We start from the raw sequence: 19433 nt of genomic DNA on the forward strand, positions 1-19433 counted from the left end.
TCTCTAGATCCATCCACGTCTCAACAAATGACTCAATTTCGTTCCTCTTTATGGCTGAGTAATATTCCATTGTATATATGTACCACAGCTTCTTTATCCATTCATCAGTCAGTGGGCATTTAGGTGACTTCCATGACCTGGCTATTGTATATAGTGCTGCAATGAACAATGGGGTGCATGTGTCTTTCTGAATTATGGTTTCCTCAGTGTATATGCCCAGTAGTGGGATTGCTGGATCATATGGTAGTTCTATTTTTAGTTTTTTAAGGAAACTCCATACTGTTCTCCTTAGTGGCTGTATCAATTTACATTCCCACCAACAGTGCAAGAGGGTTCCCTTTTCTCCACACCCTCTCCAGGATTTGTTTTTTGTAGATTTTCTGATGATGCCCATCCTGACCAGTGTGAGGTGATACCTCATTGTAGTTTTGATTTGCATTTCTCTAATAAATAGTGATGTTGAGCAGCTTTTCAGGTGCTTCTGGGCCATCTGTATATCTTCTTTGGAGAAATGTCTACTTAGGTCTTCTACCCATTTTTGGATTGGGTTGTTTGTTTCTTCAATATTGAGCTGCATGTGTTGTTTATATATATGGGAGATTAATACTTTGTCCATTGATTCGTTTGCAAATATTTTATCCCATTCTGAAGGTTGTCTTTTCATTTTGTTTATGGTTTCCTTTACTGTGTAAAAGCTTTTAAGTTTAATTAGGTCCCATTTGTTCATTTATGTTTTTATTTTGATTACTCTATGAGGTGGATCAAAAAAGACATTGCTGCGATTTATGTCAGAGAGTGTTCTGCTATGTTTTTCTCTATGAGATTTATAGCATCTGGGCTTACATTGAGGTCTTTAATCCACTTTGAATTTATTTTTGTGTATGGTGTTAGAAAATGATCTAATTTTATTCTTTTACATGTAGCTGTCCAGTTTTCCCAGCACCACTTAATGAAGAGACTGTCTTTTCTTCATTGTGTTTTCTTGCCTCCTCTGTCGTAGATTAGTTGACCATAGGTGCATGGGTTTATCTCTGGACTTTCCTATTCCATTGATCTATATATCTGTTTTTGTGCCCAGGGCCATATCTAATGCCCTGATATTGCTGCCAACAGGAAGGGACAAGAGGGACAAAGGGACAGGTGGGGAATTGGGGGCTGGTTTCCTGAGGAATGTGAGGACACCCTGGAGTGGTCCCACCCCTTGTGTGCCCTCCTGTTGCCTTGGATGTCCCTTTCTTGTAAAATAAACAGGTAGAGGGGCAGAAAGTTGCCACTATAAAGTCCACTAGAATCTGGACTGAGCTGGTTGCTGTAATCTGGCAGCTGAATCCCCACCAGAAAGATGACAGGCTGATGGTCAGCACACAGGGTGTTCAGAGAACAGTATAAGGCTCCCCATCAGGTGTCCTTCTATACGCACAGTATCCTCTTAGATGGGCTCCTGGAAACCATTTTTTCTTGGTCACTTGCCATTCTCCTTCCTTTACACCCTTCTGTGCACCTGACCTGATCCTGGACTCCATCTGCCTCTGTTCCTGTGTCCAAGACTGGGCCACCTATGCCTGGTTCTCTCTTATAAGGGCTACGACTGTCCATCCATCATGAGATCCTTCAGGCACAAGACCCAGACCTCTCACCTACCAAGGTGGTTTCTTTCACATAGCATCAGGCTGGGCATTATTGTGCTGAATGACTCAGTGGACAGGCTGGGATTTGGGGAGGGACACACAGAAGAGAGAGTAGGTAGAAGAGGCAGGGAGGCCAATCCTGCCCCACACCTCAGCCTGTGTGACAGAGGAGCAGCTCTGTGTTGATGGTGTCGGGTGACATGAACCACAGGGGGCTGGAACTGTCTGCAGGAGCACAGCTGAGCTGTCCTGGGCACCAAAGTGAAGCAGAAGGTGAGAAACACAAGGGGCATGATCATCCAGTGGGAATTTTTAGAAAATTGGGTGTCGATTCACAGATTTTTCAGAGTTTTCCAATTCTGGGAATTTCCCAGGAGGGGGGCATACATAATTTTATTTCCTTTGAGATGTGTCAGCAGGTGAATTAGAGCTATTCAAATTATAAATCTACCTAAATAGAATAAAACTAAATAACAAAAAATTGTAGAGTGGGAGACACAAATCTTGAAGTGAATCATTTCCTGAAGTGAACAGTCGTGTGTGAGGAGAGGGATCATCTCTGGGGAGTGATGGGCATGTCGAGAAGAGGGGAATGTCCACAGACAGTCCCTCCCCTGGACACCTGGGCTCCCAATGCATAGCTTTTCCCTCCTTTACACTTTGGATGTTTCCATTTGTTCCTTCCATGCCAACTCCATGTCTCATTTGACTGGTGCGACCCCTAAAAATTGTCTCGATTTTTGGCCTCAGTGACTTTTTTCTTATGTATCCTTTCATCATTCTGAAGGCAGTGTATCTGCCCCATTAGCGTCACGTCACTCCCAAGAGCCCCGGGCTCAGCTCACCTCTCATGCCTCTTCTCCCAGTTATAATCCCTGCTAAAAAGAGATTTAGGCTCACTTTTGCATAATAAGGACCCTCAAATCTAGTATATGAGTACCCTTCAGTGCTACTCAAAGTGTGGTTTCTGAGAAGAGAAAAATAGTGGAAACATCCAGAAAGTTTTTAGCAAGGTGACATTGCTATACCATCCAAGTGGGTGATTTTGAACTTTACATGCTATTCCCAGTTGCTAGCTCCCTTCCAATGGTTCAAATGGGCCCTGGAGTTGCTAAAGTGGTGAGGTGAGGATGATGACCCACGAGTCATGCAGGATCCTAATGCATTCCAGTGGCAACACGGAGGAAGTAGGATGGCCTATGACCTATGTCTTGGTTTGCCTGGGACAGTCCCAGTTTATAACTGTTGTCCTAGCATAATGATGCCAGAGTGTCCTTATTCACACTCAGGAGTGTCCACATTTGGACAGTAAATTAAATGGCCACTCTCCCTGATCCCCATCCACATTGCATGGCCTCTGTATTCACCCTCATCTCGTCACCCCAAATTTCCTAAGAAGCTACAGTGATTTCAGAAGAGGCCAGAGAAATGCTCCATCTAATTCAAGTATGTTTCTACTTCACGGATCTAATGCTCGGATTCATTTTCTTTATATGCTCTTGTTGCCTTGTGAGTTATATTCCAATCATTACTGAGAAAGCCCCCTGATGGGATCAGAGAGCCTTGCTCAATAAGCAACTTTCTGCAATGAGATGTCACAGGAGTCAAGAGCCAGAGGATGCAAGGAGATGGAAAAAGGGTGATGCTTTCTTTTCACGCTGAGTTGACTGATGTTCTCTGTAAATGACGATCTGTAGTTACTGCCTATGTGGTCCCTCGGGAAGATACTAAAAGTCCAACTTGTCTACAAATACATGCCCTTAACCTGTTACTATGTCTAAAATTCCTATTTCACAGATATTCTTTCAGTTGAATCAAAACTCCCAATCCTTCCTTCCCACAGTCCCCTCCCCCTTGGCAACCACAAGTATGTTATCTATGTCTGTGAGGCTGTTTCTGTTTTGTAGGTAAGTTCACTTGTGTCATATGTTAGATGCCACATAAGTGATATCATATGTCATTTGTCTTTCTCTTTCTTACATCGCTTAGTATGATAATCTCTAGTTGCATCCATGTTTCTGCACATGGCATTATTTAATTCTTCTTTATGGCTAATATTCCATTGTGTGTGTATGTGTATGTGTTTATACACACACACATATACCACATCTTTATCCATTCATCTGTCGGTGGACATTTAGGTTGTTCCCATGTCTTGGCTATTGTAAATAGTGCTGCTGTGAACATAGGGGTGCGTGTATCTTTTCGAATTATAGTTTTGTGTGAATATATGCCCAAGAGTGGGATTGCTGGATCATATGGCAACTCTAGTTATTTGAGGAACTTCCCCACTGATTTCCACAGTGGTTGCATGAACTTACATTCCCACCAGCAGCATGGAAGAGTTCCCTTTTCTCTGCACACTCTCCAGCATTTATTGTTTGTAGACTTTTTAATGATGGCCATTCTGACCGGTGTGAGGTGGTACCTCATTGTAGTTTTGATTTGCATTTCTCTAATAATTAGCGATATTGAGCACCTTTTCATGTGCCTATTGACCATTTTTATGTCTTCTTTGGAGAGATGTCTATTTAGGTCTTCTGTCTATTTATGATTGGGTGGTTGGGGTTTTTTTTGTTACTGAGTTGCCTGGTAGTTGGTTTTGAACCAAAGTACAAAAGAACTGAAGAATGAGAAGTGATAATTGGCTGTTGTTTAAATATGTATTTATTTATTTTGGCCACGTTGGGTCTTCGTTGAGGCAAGCGGGATCTTCAGTTGCGTCATGCACACTCTTTAGTTGCGGCATGCGGACTCTTAGTTGCAGCATGCATGTGGGATCTAGTTCCCTGACCAGGGATTCAACCCGGGTCCCTTGCATTGGGAGCGTTGAGTCTTGGCCACTGGACCACCAGGGAAGTCCCGGCTGTTGTTTCAAACTGTGGACATTCAAATAATGTTTCTCTTTTGCATTTTCATAGAATGCTAAGAAACATTGTGGTGGATTTTGCATGGCTAGGATGATCAAAGATGGAAACTAAATTGTCTTAATCAGGATAGCCTCCCCATTGCCCTTCAACTCACCCTTTTTTCTCCCTTTCCTGAAAACACCGAGTATTCTTGCCGTTTAGGGAGGTTCTTCTTCTGAAGAGCAACCATTTCTCACTCGTAGATACTCGGCTCAGTGCAGCCCTGAGCAGCTTCCAGAGTTGGAGTTCCTGTTTATGGACCTTCCTAAGAACCTTGTAATGAGGAGTTAGGGACCCTCCATGGTATGGGCTCACACGCTGACTTCTGCAATGGACTATAGTGGAGTGAAGCTGGCTTTCTCATGTGGAAATGTACAGTTTTAAAATCTCCAGTAGAGAATGGAGCTAATTTAAAACCAAGTTCTACTTACAAGTTGAACTCAAGCATCAGCTCCCTTCTTTTCAAGACTCCCCTCTTTCTAGTGCATATGGCAAAGGTGTAGGTGTTAGCTTCAGTGTCTCCTGAGGGGATTCCTGGTATTACTCCTGGAGTCTGAGAGCTCTTCCATCCCTAGGGACCCCACTTTCCTGTTGGCATTGATGCACCTTTTTGATAGGATGCTATTCCCTGCCCCTGGGTACCAGTGGAAGGAGGGATGTGGAATCAGTCAGAATTTCTCTCACTGCCCCACCACATTAGGGTCCATACCAGCAGCACACAAGACTGAAGTCTTCACAAAACCATTTCATTAGACTTGTCCTAGCAGCATGAAAGAGGATCACTAAATGAGACTTCCCTCATAGTTGACGGAAAAAATACCCCAAAACTCAACCCTCCATGGACAATAAATTACCTGCTTTAAGAATGAGGAATTTTTTTTAATGTACTGAAATGGAGCAATCTCCAATATGTGTTTTTATTTTTATTTAAATTTTTTTTATTAGTTTCTGCTTTATAACAAAGTGAATCAGTTACCAGTATGTATTTTTGAATAAGTACAGAATACTATTCTGTGTTTGTTTGTGTGTGTGCACATGTGCATGTATGTGTATGTGAAAAGATACACAAGAAACTGATAATTTTGGTTGGTTCTGGAGAGGAAACCAGATGGCTGAGGTATTTGGGTAGAACTTTTCAGTATACATCCTTTGCCACCTTTTGAATTTGGGATCATGTGAATGTCTTAATAATTCAAAAATTAAAGCTAAAGTTATCCGTTTTTGTTTAACATAGCTTGAGCTGGATTTTCTGTCATTTGCAACCAAAGAAACTTGACTGGGCTATCTTTATGGCTATATATTTAGTTTGTTCTGTCCACAAGGCAGGTATCTGTTTCTCGCATATGAAACACTGAATGTTACGTATTTCTTTTTAGTTCCATAGTGAGTTCTGTATGGATTTCTTCAGGTTACAGCCTGTTCCCTGGTGACTTTTACTGTATGTTTTTGGTAATTAAATGGAATTTCATCCTGGGGGTGGGTGCAGTACCTTATAATTATGTACTAAATATGACTTTCCTCAAAGTCCAAGAGGAAAATATTTAAGAAGTGAAGCCTTACCAGGGAATCCCCTCAATGGACTATTCCTGTTTCTGTCCAATTCCCAAACGGAAATGTTTCAGCTCTACAATCTTCCAACATGTGGGAATCTCCACCCACCTAGAGTGTGTACTGCAGTGCCTTAGCACATATGAGGGCTCCTGAAATAGAAGCTCTTATTAGGATTCCTACTCTGCAATTCACTTGAGGGCCAAGAGAATCCCTGGGTATCAGATATCTAAAAGTTCACAAGCCAGGGCCCATCACTTACTAGCTATCTGAGTGGGAGGAAGTTAGCCTTTCTGACCTTTATTTTTCTCATGTGTAAAATAAGGTTCCATTTTATATTTGTAAAATACCTGCTCAAGAATGGTTATGCTGATTCAATGAGACAACGTAGAAAAAGCATTTAATCCAGAATCTGGTGCAGAGTAAATAACAAACAGCTCAAGAGCTCACAATGGTGAGGCTTCTCCATTTGGGTCAGAAGGCATTAGGCGCACTTTTATATTCAGAGGATAGCTGTATGCCACTCAGAGGGCCACTCTTCAGTGGTGATGAACATCTTCTTTTTAATAACATCGTATTTATTACCATGCTCCCCATAGCCTCGCCTTCATTTTCTGTGCCTCACAGTAACTTTTTAAGGAAAGAACTACTTGGCAGTATCAAACAAGGCCAGTTGCCCTAAATTAAAAATTTTAAACACGTAGTCTGGTTCTACACTGAAGAGAGCTCTCTCATATCTGGAGATGTTTTTGTTTTCCTTTTTAAAAGTGAAGCATTTTGTTCTCTGATTGGATATAGGCATAGATTGTCAAATGATTACCACAGTAAATTTAGACTATTCATTTTTCTTCTTGTGAAAAGAACTTTTAAGATTTACTCTCTTAATTTTGAAATATGTAGTATCCCATTGTTAACTATTGTCACCATATTACATCCCCAGGACCTACTTATCTTATAATAGAAGTTTGTACCTTTTGACCACCTTCATCCAGTTTGCACACTCTCATCCAGTTTGCCCACTCCCACTCCCTGCCTCCGGAAACCACTAATCTGTTCTTTGTATCTATAAGTTCAGTTTCTTTTTAGATTCTATCCATACGTGAGATGATACAGTATTTGTCTTCCTTTGTCTGACTTATTTCATTTAGCATAAAATCCTCAGGGTCCGTGCTTGTTGTCCCAAATGACAGGATTTCCTTCTTTTTTATTGTTGAATAATATTCATATATATATGTGTATATATGTATGTATTTGTATACACATCATATCTTCTTTGTCCAGTCACCTGTTGATAGACACTTAGATTGTTTCCATGTCTTGTGCATTGAAAAATAATGCTGCAATGAACACGGGGGTACAGAGAGCTTTTCGAGAGTGTGATTTTTTTTTCATAATTGAGATTTTATTGGTTGTCTTGATCAGTACACAGACATTTCAATTTGTCCACGATTCTCAACATACATACCAAAAATCTAAAAAATCATGTAGTTGCGATTCTTTTCTAAACAGTTATTCTAGTGACTTTCCAGCTTAAAATTTGGAGGCAAATTTCACTTAACAGGATATCAAGTATCAACATCTTCAAATATTGGTATGTTGTTACATCGTTAAGTCCTACTAATTCACAATTAAATATCATATACCCTACATAGTCAAATTGTCAATCATTCACAGCACATTAACAAAGTTATTAGCAAAACTGGACTCCCACCGCCGAGGATGTTACAGAGTGCACAGAATTCTGACCAGGAGAGACACGATCAAGGAGTGAGTGGTTTGCTTTAGGAAACAATTCTACCAGAAACAACATGGGAAGAGTAGCAACTTAAACTGTTCAGGACCTTAAAGGCACAGGTGACTCCAAACTGCCATTTAGTGTGCTCTGTATTATAGGATATAAAGGCTACGCCGCCCCCCCCAGCTATGGAATGTGAAGCTGACACCCAAGACAATCAAAGCCTCCCATATTCAATATCCCACTATTTTCTGGTTGTACCAAAAAATAACCAACCAGCAAATGATTTCACCTCTCAAAAATAAAAAAGCATTTACACTTAAAAAATGGGATGAGGTAGGTTTCCCTCCTTTTTAAAAATGTCTCTGGGACTACAAAAAACTTGCATTTACAAAATAGTTGATAAAAATATTCCTCTGGATTGTACAAGAAGGGAGACAGGGACCACTGATAGGACCGGGTGCGTGGTATTAATCAGACTTGGCTTCATTCTCTTCTTCTGCTTTATCAGAGGCTGGGGGCTCCTCATTTTTAGTTTCTCTGTTTTCCGCAGTTAAGTCGTCTTCAGTGTCTTGGTTAGCCACTTCGGCCTGTTTTGCCTTTGATCCGCTTTCTCTTCTGTTGGCACTTTTTTGTCTGAAGGTGTATCCTTTCCTGCCGCCGTTATTGGGCTTCGTTCCCACTTCTGCAGGAGCCGGTGTAGTTGACAACCTCGCCCATCTCCCCTCGGGCTCCTCGTTCACCGGCCCTGTGGCGGAGCTGACCTTTCGCGAAGCTGGGATACCTGGCCGCTGCCGTGCCTCCTGCTGCCCGAGCTGCTGGCGACCCGCTCGATAGTGATTTTGTTTCTTTTGGATAAATTCCCATAACTAGGGCTGCTGTATCACATGGTAGTTCTATTTTTAATTTTTGGAAGAAACTCCATACTGTTTTCCATAGTGGCTGCACCAGTTTACATTCCCATCAACAGTGCACAAGGGTTTCCCTTTCTCCACATCCTCTGCGGTACTTATTTCTTGTCTTCTTGATAATAGCTATTCTAACAGGTATGAGGTAACATCTCATTGTGGGTTTGATTTGCATTTCCTGATATTAGTGATGTTGAACACTTTTTCATGTATCTGTTGTCCACCTGTATGTCTTCTTTGGAAGAATGTCTATTCAGTTCCATTTTGCTTTTTATATTGCAGGCTCTTGTTAGTCATCAATTTTATACACATCAGTGTAATCATGTCAATCACAATCGCCCCATTCAGCACACCACCATCCCCACCTCACCACGGTTTTCCCCCCTTGGTGTCCATACGTTTGTTCTCTACATGTGTGTGTCAACTTTTGCCCTGCAAACCGGTTCATCTGTACCATTTTTCTAGGTTCCACATACATGCATTAATACACGATATTTGTTTTTCTCTTTCTGACTTACTTCACTCTGTATGGCAGTCTCTAGATCCATCCATGACTCAATAAATGACTCAATTTCATTCCTTTTTGTGGCTGAGTAATATTCCATGGTATATATGTGCCACAGCTTCTTTATCCATTCATCTGTCAGTGGGCATTTAGGTTGCTTCCATGACCTGGCTATTGTAAATAGTGCTGCAGTGAAAAATGGGGTGCATGTGTCTTTTTGAATTATGGTTTTGTCTGGGTATATGCCCAGTAGTGGGATTGCTGGATCATATGGTAGTTCTATTTTTAGTTTTTAAAGGAACATCCATACTGTTCTCCTTAGTGGCTGTATCAATTTACATTCCCACCAACAGTGCAAGAGGGTTCCCTTTTTTCCACATCCTCTACAGCATTTGTTGTTTGTAGATTTTCTGATGATTCCCATTCTTACTGGTGTGAGGTGATACCTCATTGTAGTTTTGATTTGCATTCCTCTAATAAGTAGTGATGCTGGGCAGCTTTTCATGTGCTTCTTGGCCATCTGTATGTCTTCTTTGGAGAAATGTCTATTTAGGTCTTCTGCCCATTTTTGGATTGGGTTGTTTGTTTCTTCAATACTGAGCTGCATGAGCTGTTTATATATTTTGGAGATTAATCCTTTGTCCGTTGATTTGTTTGCAAATATTTTCTCCCATTCTGAGGGTTGTCTTTTCGTCTTGTTTATGGTTTCCTTTGCTGTGCAAAAGCTTTGAAGTTCCATTAGGTCCCATTTGTTTACTTTTGTTTTTATTTCCATTACTCTAGGAGGTGGATCAAAAAAGGTCTTGCTATGATTTTTGTCAGAGTGTTCTGTTTTTCTCTAAGAGTTTTATAGTGTCCAGTCTTACGTTTACATCTCGAATCCATTTTGAGTTTATTTCTGTGTATGGTGTTAGGGAGTGTTCTGATTTCTTTCTTTTACATATAGCTATACAGTTTTCCCAACACCATTTATTGAAGAGACAGTCTTTTCTCCATTGTATATCTTTGCCTCCTTTGTCATCGATTAGTTGACCATAGGCGTGGTGTTTAATTCTGGGTTTTCTATCCTGTTCCATTGATCTATATTTCTGTTTTTGTGCCAGTACTGTTGTCTTGATTACTGTAACTTTGTAGTATAGTCTGAAGTCAGGGAGTCTGATTCCTCTATCTCCATTTTTTTCCCTCAAGAAAGCTTTGGCTATTCAGGGTCTTTTGTGTCTCCATACAAATTTTAAGATGATTTGTTCTAGTTCTGTAAAAAATGGCTTTGGTATTTTGATAGGGATTGCATTGAATCTGTAGATTGCTTTGGGTAATGTAGTCATTTTCACAGTATTGATTCTTCCAATCCAAGAACATGGTATCTCTCTCCACCTATTTGTATCATCTTTAATTTCTTTCATCAGTGTCTTATAGTTTTCTGCATACAGGCTTTTTGTCTCCCTAGGTAGATTTATTCCTAGGTATTTTATTCTTTTTGTCGCAATTGTAAATGGGAGTGTTTCCATAATTTCTCTTTCAGATTTTTTATTAGTATATAGGAATGCAAGAGATCTGTGCATTTATTTTGTATCCTGCAACTTTACCAAATTCATTGATTAGCTCTAGTAGTTTTCTGGTGGCATCTTTAGGATTCTCTATGTTTAGTATCATGTCCTCTGCAAACGGTGACAGTTTTACTACTTCTTTTCCTATTTGTATTCCTTTTGTTTTTCTTCTCTGATTTCCGTTGCTGGGACTTCCTAAACTATGTTGAGTAATAGTGGTGAGAGTGGACATCCTTGTCTTGTTCCTGATCTTACAAGAAATGCTTTCAGTTTTTCACCATTAAGAATGATATTTGCTGTGGGTTTGTCATATATGGCCTTTATTATGTGGAGGTAGGTTCCCTCTATGCCCAGTTTCTGGAAAGTTTTTATCATAAATGGGTGTTGAATTTTGTCAAAAGCTTTTTCTCCATCTATTGAGATGATCATAAGGTTTTTATTCTTCAGTTTGTTAATATGGTATATCACACTGATTGATTTGCATGTATTGAAGAATCCCTGCATCCCTGGAATAAATCCCACTTGATTGTGGTGTATGTTCCTTTTAATGTGTTGTTGGATTCGGTTTGCTAGTATTTTGTTGAGGACTTTTGCATCTATATGCATCAGTGATATTGGTCTGTAATTTTCTTTTTTTGTAGTATCTTTGTCTTGTTTTGGTATCAGGGTGATGGTGGCCTTGTGGAAGGAGTTTGGGAGTGTTCCGGCCTCTGCAATGTTTTGGAAGAGTTTGAGAAGGATGGGTGTTAATTCTTCTCGGAATGTTTGATAGAATTCACTTGTGAAGCCATCTGGTCCTGGACTTTTGTTTGTTGGAAGATTTTTAATCACAGTTTCAATTTCATTACCTGTGATTGGTCTGTTCATGTTTTTTGTTTCTTCCTGGCTCAGTCTTGGAAGGTTATACCTTTCTAAGAATTTGTCCATTTCTTCCAGGTTGTCCATTTTATTGCCATAGAGTTGCTTGTATTAGTCTCTTAGGATGCGTTGTATTTCTGTGGTGTCTGTTGTAAAGTCTTTTTCATTTCTAATTTTATTGAGTCCTCTCCCTCTTTTTCTTGATGAGTTTGGCTAATGGTTTATGTTTATCTTCTCAAAGAACCAGCTTTTAGTTTTATTGATCTTTGCTATTGTTTTGTTTCTATTTCACTTATTTCTGCTCTGATCTTAATGATTTCATTCCTTCTGCTAACTTTGGGTGTTGTTTGTTCTTCTTTCTCTAGTTCCTTTAGGTGTAATATTTGATTGTTTATTTGCGATTTTTCTTGTTTCTTGAGGTATGCTTGTATAGGTATAAACTTCCTTCTTAGAACTGCTTTTGCTGCATCCCATAGGTTTTGGATCATTGGTTTTCATTGTCATCTGTCTCTAGGTATTTTTTGACTTCCTCTGTGATCTCTTGGTTATTTAGTAATGTATTGTTTAGCCTCCACGTGTTTGTGTTTTTTACGTTTTTTCCCCCTGTAATTCATTTCTAATCTCGTAACATTGTGGTCAGAAAAGATGCTTGATATGATTTCAATTTTCTTAAATTTACTGAGGCTTGATTTGTGATCCAAGATGTGATCTATCCTGGAGAATGTTCTGTGCACACTTGAGAAGAAAGTGTAACCTGCTGTTTTTGGATGGAATGTCCTATAAATGTCAATTAAATCTGTCTGATCTATTGTGTCATTTTAAAGCTTCTGTTTCCTTATTTATTTTCATTTTGAATGATCTGTCCATTGGTGTAAGTGACGTGTTAAAGTCCCCCACTATTATTGTGTTACTGTTGATTTCCTCTTTTATAGCTGTTAGCAGTTGCCTTATGTATTGAGGTGCTCCTATGTTGGGTGCGTAAATATTTACAATTGTTATATCTTCTTCTTGGATGGATCCCTTGATCATTATGTAGTGTCCTTCCTTGTCTCTTGTAACATTCTTTATTTTAAAGTCTATTTTATCTGATACGAGTATAGCTACTCCAGCTTTCGATTTCCATTTGCATGGAATATCTTTTTCCATCCCCTCACTTTCAGTGTGTATGTGTCCCTACGTGTGAAGTGGGTCTCTTGTAGACAGCATATAGATGGGTCTTGTTTTTGTATCCATTCAGTGAGCCTGTGTCTTTTGGTTGGAGCATTTAATCCATTCGCGTTTAAGGTAATTATCGATATGTATGTTCCTATGACCATTTTCTTAATTATTCTGGGTTTGTTTTTTAGGTCCTTTTCTTCTCGTCTTTCCCACTTAGAGAAGTTCCTTTAGTATTTGTTGTAGAGCTGGTTTGGTGGTGGTGAATTCTCTTAGCTTTTGCTTGTCTGTAAAGCTTTTGATTTATCCATTGAATCTGAATGAGATCCTTGCCAGGTAGAGTAATCTTGGTTGTAGGTTCTTCCCTTTCATCACTTTAAGTATATCATGCCACTCCCTTCTGGGTTGTAGCATTTCTGCTGAGAAATCAGCTGTTAACCTTATGGGAGTTCCCTTGTATATTATTTGGCATTTTTCCCTTGCTCTTTCAATAATTTTTGTGTGTAATTTTTACCAATTTGATTACTATGTGTCTTGGCGTGTTTCTCCTTGGGTTTATCCTGTATGGGACTCGCTGCACTTACTGGACGAGGGTGGCTATTTTCTTTCCCATGTTAGGGAAGTTTTCGACTATAATCTCTTCATATATTTTCTCGGGTCCTTTCTCTCTCTCTTCTCCTTCTGGGACCCCTATAATGCAAATGTTGTTGCATTTAATGTTGTCTTCGAGGTCTCTTAGGCTGTCTTAATTTCTTTTCCTTCTTTTTTCTTTAGTCTGTTCCACAGCAGTGAATTCCACCATTCTGTCTTCCAGGTCACTTATTCATTCTTCTGCCTCAGTTATTCTGCTATTGATTCCTTCTAGTGTAGTTTTCATTTCAGTTATTGTATTGTTCATCTCTGTTTGTTTGTTCTTTAATTCTTCTATGTCTGTGTTAAACATTTCTTGCATCTTCTCGATCTTTGCATCCATTGTTTTTCTGAGGTCCTGGATCATCTTCAAAATGATTATTCTGAATTCTTTTTCTGGAAGTTTGCCTATCTCCACTTCATTTAGTTGTTTTTCTGGGGTTTTATCTTGTTCCTTCATGTGGTACGTAGCCCTTTGCCTTTTCATCTTGTCTGTTTTTCTGGGAATGTGGTTTTTGTTCCACAGGCTGCAGGATTGTAGTTCTTCTCCCTTCTGCTGTCTGCTGTCTGGTGGATCAGGCTATCTAACTTTTTTGTTGTTGTTGTCATTCATGCGGTAGCCATTTATTGAATGCTTACTGTGTGCCAGGTCTTAACTCAAGGCTCTGAGGAGGCATCCATGAACAAAGCAGATAAAAATCTCTGCTCCTGTGGAGCTTACATTTAAGATCTATCATAAGGGATGGGATTAGCAATAAATTTACATAAATTCAACGATACCTATCAGCAAAGTGAAAAAGACACATTTAAATAGTTTAATTATTGGTACTACAAAAGTCTACTGTTAATATGTAGTTTTTTATTATATATTCTACTTACTATATTCATAAAATATTCATACCCATGTATAACTCTACAGGCATTCGAATTGTAAGATTATATAGAGATTTCCAAGGACCATTTTGAGCATGCTCGATTCCATCCTTAGCACAGCCCTAAAAACCCACCCACCTTCTGAGATGTGAATGTATTGTACCACAGTGGAAACTCTGAGACTGTTGGGCAAAGGAGAACCATTTTAAATATTTGAGCATGAGAGTGACAGCATGATAAATCTATGGCTGGTCAGTTTAGTCTGGTAACAGGGAACAAGAGATAGTACATTCACATAAAGATACACAGTCAATCTACAGTAGAATTCACTTCAAGAATTTAAAAAAAGTTCATAAGCCATTTCCCATTGTTTTAAAACAACTAATATAGTAAGAGCTTGAGATCATAAATATTTATAATCAACTCCTGATTATAAAATCTAAAAGAAAAAATCTTAATGCATGGGCTTATTCTGACTAAAGGGTTATCATTTTAATCAAAATTTCAGAGTATTTAAAAAGAACACCTAGTTAAGAAAAAATCATTTTTAAATTTTGCAGTATTGGTAAAATGATTGGTATACATTAATACCAATCATTTAACACTGAAAACATTCTTGTACAACGTAAAAATTTTGTTGACAGTACGTGACTAGAAATATTCCATTACTGTAAAGCTACAGATTTATGCTCCTAAGAGCAAAGTTAGAAAAGCAAAAATAATACTATAACACTGATAAGCACGAAGACAGAACTTTTTTTGCACTTAGGGCCTGATTGGTTGTATTTAAACATAACCTCTACAAAAAGGACCAAAATGACACTTTATTTGGTAAAAACAAAGAAAAAAAGGATAAAATATAAACACTGAGGTCTGGAAACTGAAGAATGTGCACTTTAAAAACAATAAAGTCAGTCATTCCTGTTTTTTAACTAATGTGACATTTGTAAAATATATCCATGTCACTTTTCTTCCTCTTTACAATTCACTTTTACAATTCAGACTGACCCATTTTTGTTAATGTGTTGTCACACTAGTGTAAATAAACATTCTGAATTATAGGAGTTTGCCATAATGAATCTAGACCATTGGAGCCAGACCCAGTAGCTCAATCTTAGTTGCAGCTCATTCCAACTAGTGAAACACATTATTTATCTGTGTAGTTTTAAAAAACCTTAGCTAGATGAGGTATGTGTGTGTGTGTGTGTGCGTGCATGTGTGTGCATGCCTGTACACATACAAGTTTGCCAGGTCAGTGGGAGAGTGTCTGCATTCCAGAGAGAGGAGTGATATACAAGCAACCGTATACAATGGCCCGGAAGACTTGGGCAGCCAGACACCGAATTTCCCCCCAAACAAACCTGAGGCTGAGCAATGGGGGAATTAAAGGATCTGTCCTCACAATGTGGAATCAGTGACAGGTTCAGAAAATGAAGACTAAGGCAGGATGCCATGGCCACAACATTCCCGTGACACTGGAGGATGTGAAGCAGTGACAGGGATCAGGCAGGGATCAGGGACTGACTCTGGCTGCAGTTGGAGGGATTCCCTGGGTCTGCAGCTGAGGATCCCTGGACCCTCCCCAAAGGGCATTGGCAGTGGCCCTCCACCTCTTAATGAGGACATCTCATGGATCCCAGGGTCTGAGCCTGGGTATCCCTGCCTCCTGGTCTCAGAGGTTCTCTCAGTACAGATATTATCCCTTCTAGAGGCTTGGCCAAAACCCATCACTACCTTCCACTGACAACTCAAGTCTTAGGAAGGGGTTCTCCTTCTGTCTCTGTGGGGTCCCTGAGTTTGAGGTAATGCCAACGTACCGTACGCTGTGTGGCAGTGACAAAGTCAGGCAGTCCACTGGAAAACTCAAGCAATCTAGATTCAATATATTAGCCTGTTTCTGTTATCTCAGTAATACTTTTTAGTGAGATAGTTTCTCCACACAACTTATAATGTGTGGGGTAAAGGAAAAAATATTGCTAGAATTTGATAGAAAGATTTTAAAAGTTCAGCACTGAAAGTCCTTCTTTAGGGAAGGAAAAGGAGACATATTGTGTTCCCACTCTCTATTTTCCATCCTTGGCTTTGAGGTACAAGAGCACCAAGTTTCCTGTAAAGCGTGTTAAAGGTTCTCCCGGTCCCTCTAGCCACAAAACAATCCTAGGGAAATCCTGAAGCGTCTGCTTCCCAAATCTGTAACCGTATCTCTGGGCATGTCTATATAGCTCTTTAATTCACTTTCAAAATCCATAGCATGTTAAAAACAAAATGACATGTTTGCATTCTTTAAATGCCAGCCATGAAATCATCACTTAAAAAAAAAGAAACTAGTCAGATTATATATACGTAAGTCAGATAAAATTCTCTCTCTCGTTTTTTCTAACTTATGTATTTCTTTATTTATGGCTGTGTTGGGCCTTCATTGCTGTGCACAGGCTTTCTCTAGTTGCGGCAAGAGGGGGCTACTCTTCCTTGTGGTGTGTGGGCTTCATTGTGGTGGCTTCTCCTGTTGGGGAGCACAACTGCTCTAGGCGCGGCTTCAGTAGTTGTGACATGCGGGCTTCAGTAGTTGTGGCACATGGGCTTAGTTGCTCCACAGCATGTGGGATCTTCCCAGACCAGGGCTTGAACCCATGTCCCCTGCATTGGCAGGCAGATTCTTAACCACTGTGCCACCAGGGAAGCCCTCTCTTTTTAAGGTGCTTTATTTGGTCTGCTGAAGACATGCCTATGGCTGCTTCTAAAATCCCTTAGGGAGAGCCTCAGATGATATCCTGCAGTTGGATGTTTTGCTCCAGTGTTGTCAGGTTCTTAAACTACATTGTAGGTATAAGTTGTTGCATGAAAATCCCCCAAAATGTGCACACTAAATGCAGAGAGAAACCTCATTTATAATTCAGGTGAATTTTCATCACACCAAAATAATGATCTAACCTGTTCAAACATGTAACTTCTTTTTTCCCCCATGAACTAAATCCTCTTCTTTAAAAAATGGTCAGATTTGAAGATCAAGTTAAAACCCACCATATTTCAAGTTAAACTCTGAGGGTTTCTATACAACTGTAGCATGATTCCAAATTCATATTGGCATTCACCTTTCTATATTTTCCTATATTTATCCTAAAGAAGCTTCCTGGATCATAATATTTACGTAGAAATTAAAAGCGTTTTATATTATACTGCGAAGTTCCAGTAAATTCTCAGTTTATCAGGGTTTACCCTTAGCTCAATGTCATACAACTTCTGCATGAGGCAAGTATACTGGTAACAAGTTATTTCAAATACAAAACTCTTAGCTCTGTGTCATAATTAAATTTGGGTAAAACTGCAAGCCTTCCACTGAATCATCTCGGCAAGAAGCAAACTTTCTTTAGCCAGGAGGACAGACATTCCCACAGGCTTAGCAAACTCTTCTGATGTTAGAGATCCCTTTTCTGAAACCGTCTCCAAGGCTGAGGCCACCATTTACTCCTCCTTGTGGGACTGAAGTTCAATTACCATGATGCCGCTGTCAAACACACGGAGCCTGAGAGGTAATTTCAGGGCTTCCAGCATCTTGCATGCATTCACTAAATCTTCGGGTGACAGCAATTCCATTCCTCGAGCTCGGTTTACTAAACAGTACACCTCTGTGAGTGACATTATTCCCCCTCATTCCTCCAAAGGCGCCTGCAATATTCCAGCCAGCTGTTTGGCCAGCTGCATGTGGTACTGTGTGCCTGGGCTGTAGGTTTCCCTGGTAACCGGGTTAGCTATTCCCATGCTCAGCAAATAGGATTTAAACCTGATGGCCTCGTCTTCTGTGATGTCAGCTTGCTTATTAGCAATGGATTTTGATAACACCACCAATTCCCTTAGCCTTGACCATTAGTTTGCTGAGGTCTTCGAAGGCCTCAGAAATGTTTTTGTCAGTTTCTTTTCTTTTTTCTTCCAGTTTCTTTTCAATACCTACAATTCCTACAGCCCTTATTCTTCCTGGCTGGGGTGCTCTATTTGCTCGTAATGACTGGGAAACTGGCATATTCTCCCATCTTCTCTGTGTCATTTCCTCTGATAAACGCCTGTAAAACTCAATCTGGCCGTGTTTTTTGAAGGAAAGCTTGATGTAGGAGTTCTTACTATACTGGAATGGGCCAGGTTCTTTGTTAGAAGGAGCTGGGTGAGGAAGAACCACTATTTTGGCACTTTTCCCAACTCCAGCTGCCTGTTCTTCAATGAACACGATTTGGGAAAAAGGAATGGCCATGCAGCATTCATGATTTTTCTGATCTCTCCAAATTAGATGGTGTGTACTAAGAAGGAGGGTCCCAGCATCAAATTTTATCTTCTCCTAGCTGTCACAGATGTGCACCCTGCCTCAGTTCCATTTTTAAGTGGAATGGTTTTTGCCCTAATGAGTTGTGTTCTTTATATTTTTTGGATTTTTTTACATCCTTATTGGAGTATAATTGCTTTACAATGGTGTGTTATTTTCTGCTTTATAACAAAGTGAATCAGTTGTACATATACGTATGTCCCCATATCTCTTCCCTCTTGCGTCTCCCTCCCTCCCACCCTACCTATCCCACCCCTCTAGGTGGTCACAAAGCACCGAGCTGATCTCCCTGTGCTATGCGGCTGCTTCCCACTAGCTATCTATTTTACATTTGGTAGTGTATATATGTCCATGCCACTCTCTCACTTTGTCACAGCTTACCCTTCCCCCTCCCCATATCCTCAAGTCCATGCTCTAGTAGGTCTGTGTCTTTATTCCTGTCTTACCCCTATGTTCTTCATAACATTTTTCCCCTTAAATTCCATATATATGTGTTAGCATACAGTATTTCTTTCTCTTTCTGACTTACTTCACTCTGTATGACAGATTCTACGTCCATCCACCTCATTAAAAATAGCTCAATTTAGTTTTTTTTATGGCTGAGTAATATTCCATTGTATATATATGCCACATCTTCTTTATCCATTCATCTGATGATGGACACTTTGGTTGCTTCCATCTCCTGGCTATTGTAAATAGAGCTGCAATGAACATTTTGGTACATGACTCTTTGAATTATGGTTTTCTCAGGGTATATGCCAAGTAGTGGGATTGCTGGGTCGTGTGGTAGTTCTATTTGTAGTTTTCTAAGGAACCTCCATACTG

The 19433-nt window shown here is 39.8% G+C and overlaps 1 pseudogene across 1 annotated transcript; it reads right to left on the reverse strand.

The window, feature by feature from the left end:
• Positions 1-17523: 17523 nt before the first annotated feature.
• On the reverse strand, positions 17524-18622 carry LOC309802045 (vacuolar protein-sorting-associated protein 36-like; annotated as a pseudogene). Its single transcript has one exon. The product of its transcript is annotated as a vacuolar protein-sorting-associated protein 36-like (transcript).
• Positions 18623-19433: the final 811 nt, after the last annotated feature.

The sequence above is a fragment of the Mesoplodon mirus genome (assembly GCF_964341445.2).
Source record: "Mesoplodon mirus genome assembly, chromosome: 4".
NCBI lineage: Eukaryota > Metazoa > Chordata > Mammalia > Artiodactyla > Ziphiidae > Mesoplodon > Mesoplodon mirus.